Below are 3,091 nucleotides of genomic sequence, written 5' to 3' on the forward strand. Positions count from 1 at the left end.
ACTTCTAAAAATTTCTCAACCATGTTAGTGAAAATAGACATCATACATCTTTGAAATGTAGCAAGTGTATTACATAAACCAAATGGCATGCGTCTAAATGCAAATGTACCGTACGGGCAAGCGAATGTGGTCTTGTGTTGATCTTCCGGTGCTACCGTAATCTGGTTGTACCCCCAGTATCCATCGAGAAAACAGTAGTAATCTCGCCTCGCGAGTCTATCTAGCATCTGGTCTAAGAACGAAAAAGGGAAGTGATCCTTCCTAGTTGCCTTGTTCAACTTTCGGTAATCCATGGAGATTCTCCATCCCGTAACTGTTCTAGTCGGTATCAACTTGTTATTCTCATTCTCTATGACCATAATACCTCCTTTCTTTGGTACGCACTGGACCGAACTTACCCATGAACTGTCTGAAATAGGGTAAATAATACCCACATCTAACCACTTGATAATCTATTTTTTTCACTACGTCCTTCATGATGGGGTTCAGCCTTCGTTGTCCATCGATCATCCCTTTTTCACCATCTTTCAGGATGATCTTGTGCATGCATACGGATGGACTAATGCTGCAAATAACGGCTATGGTCCATCCGATAGCCTTCTTAAATTGTTTTAGAACTAAGATAAGTTTCTCTGCTTGCTCAGTAGTTAACTCTGCTAAAACAATCACAGGCAGAGTAGAAGCGTCGCCTAAATAAACATATTTTAAATGAGAAGGTAATACCTTGAGTTCTAGTTTAGGTGGCTCCTCGATTGACGCTTTTGGCTATGTGTAATCTCTCTCCTCTAAATCCAAAGATTCAAAACGGGATTGTGGATTAAATCCCTTTTGATTAGCTTCTAGCAAAGCTAAGTTTTCATCCTCCTCTTCATCACTTGGAGGGTCTGATGTCAAAATTCTTTCCAGAGGATCCTCAACAGAGTTGAGTTCCTTCTCCACTATGAAATCCTCTAAGTCAGATACTGCAGAACAATCATCTATTGTGTCAGGAAATCGCATTGACTTGAAAACATTAAATGTTACCTGATCGTCCTGAACACGCATAGTAAGTTCGCCCTTCCACACATCAATAAGTGTCCTTCCAGTTGCTAAGAACGATCTCCCCAGGATAATTGGTACTTCTTTGTCTACTTCAAAATCTAAAATTAAAAAATCAGCAGGAAATATAAACTTATCTACACGTACCAATACATCCTCGATTTTTCCTTCTGGATGTGCTAAGGATCGATCTGCTAGCTGAAGTGTAACCGTAGTGGGTCTAACTTCACCTATCCCCAACTTCTTAAATATCAGCATAGGCATCAAGTTAATACTTGCGCCCAAGTCACATAGTGCCTTACCACAATAAGCTACTCCAATGTTGCATGGTATGGTAAAACACCCAGGATCCTTCAGCTTATGGGGTAATTTGTCTTGAAGATATGCACTGCATTCCTTCGCCAAAGCTACCGTCTCAAATTCTCCAAGTTTCGCTTCTTGGACAGGATAACTTTCATGAATTTTACATAATTTGGCATTTGTTTAAGTGCTTCAACCAACAGGATGTTGATATGAAGTTGCTTGAGTACGTCAAGGAACTTCTTGAATTGGACCTCCTGCTTTTGCTTTTGGAGTCTTTGAGGGTAAGGTGATGGAGGTTTATCCACTGGAGTTGGTACTGGTTGATTTGTCTTTGGCAGCAATTCTGCTGCTAACGGAGTGGTTGGCTGATTAGAGTTGGCTAGTTCTGAGGTTACCTTTTCAGGTCTTGCAGGTTCTGGTTCTAGTGGAACTAGAACTTCAACATTCGATTGAACTTCTTCCAAATCTTGAGCTTCAGCATGCTCCTTTTCATCTTCAATGATGTTGGGCTCTACCATTTTTCTGCTCCTCAATGTTAGTGCTTTACAATGCCCCTTCCCTAGATTTCTCAGATTTTCCGTGTTGCTAGGTAGAGCACCTTGTGGACGGTTCCTAAGTTCAGTAGCAAGCTGGCTCACTTGATTCTCCAAATTCCTTAGAGTGGCGTCATTCTTCGCCATGTATGCCTTCAATAAATTTTCTAAGCTATTGGACAATTCAGCTTGAACTGGTTTCTAAACTTACTGTGAAAAACTAGTCGGTTGGGTTGATCTAGGTTGGGCATAGTTGTTACTGCCTCTAACCCCTTGGTTACTCCAGGAAAGATTGGGGTGATTTCGCCACGATGGGTTGTAAAACTTGGATTGCAGCCCTTGCCTTCCTCGGTTCTGGTTCTGATTACCTATGTAGTACATGAATTATGGTTTGACGGACATTTTTCAAACACATGTCCTTCCCCACAATAGACACAGGCTATATTCTCATATTGGTTAGCTAGTTGAGCTACAAAACTGTTAGACCCATTGGTGGTAAGATTCTTGAACATTGAAGATATCAAAGATACCTGGGATCCAAGTAAAGTGAGGGCGTCCACTTCATGGATTCCGACAGCTCATCTTCCTAACGTTGCTCGATTGGTTGGCCATTGATAATTGTTACTGGCGATCCTCTCGATCATTTCATAAGCCTCATTGTAAGACTTAGATAAGATAGCACCGTTAGCAGAAGCATCTACTACCATCCTTGTGTGAGCATTGAGACCATTGTAAAATGTCTCAAGTTGGATGCAATGCGAAATTCCGTGATGAGGGCACTTTCGTAATAACTCTTTGAATCTTTCCCATGCCTCATACAAAAACTCATCATCCATTTGTTGGAAAGTAGTAATCTCATTTCTCAGCTTAACAATCTTGCTAGGCGGGAAATACTTCACAAGAAATCTCTCTGCTAACTCCTGCCATGTAGAAATCGAGTTCGGTGGTAGTGAGTTTAACTAGGCTCGAGCTTTGTCCCTCAGCGAGTATGGGAACAGTTTTAATCATAATGCATCTTCGAGTACTTCGGCTAGCTTGAAAGAGTCGCTCACCTCCATAAACAGTCTTAAATGAAGATGAGGATCTTCAGTAGGCATTCCACTGAACTGGCCCACTGTCTGAAGCATCTGGAACATAACTGGCTTCAACCCGAATTGTTGTGCCTCGATCTTGGGTCTTCTAATACCTGGATTAAGGTCATTAAAAACTAGCACGGC

General features: G+C 41.5%; 1 non-coding gene across 1 annotated transcript; it reads left to right on the forward strand.

The window, feature by feature from the left end:
- Positions 1-2,636: 2,636 nt before the first annotated feature.
- On the forward strand, positions 2,637-2,743 carry LOC128295908 (small nucleolar RNA R71). Its single transcript, XR_008286457.1, has one exon. It is a non-coding gene; the product is annotated as a small nucleolar RNA R71 (small nucleolar RNA).
- The last annotated feature ends 348 nt before the right edge of the window (positions 2,744-3,091 follow it).

This window comes from Gossypium arboreum, chromosome 7, assembly GCF_025698485.1.
Source record: "Gossypium arboreum isolate Shixiya-1 chromosome 7, ASM2569848v2, whole genome shotgun sequence".
NCBI classification, from domain to species: Eukaryota; Viridiplantae; Streptophyta; class Magnoliopsida; order Malvales; family Malvaceae; genus Gossypium; species Gossypium arboreum.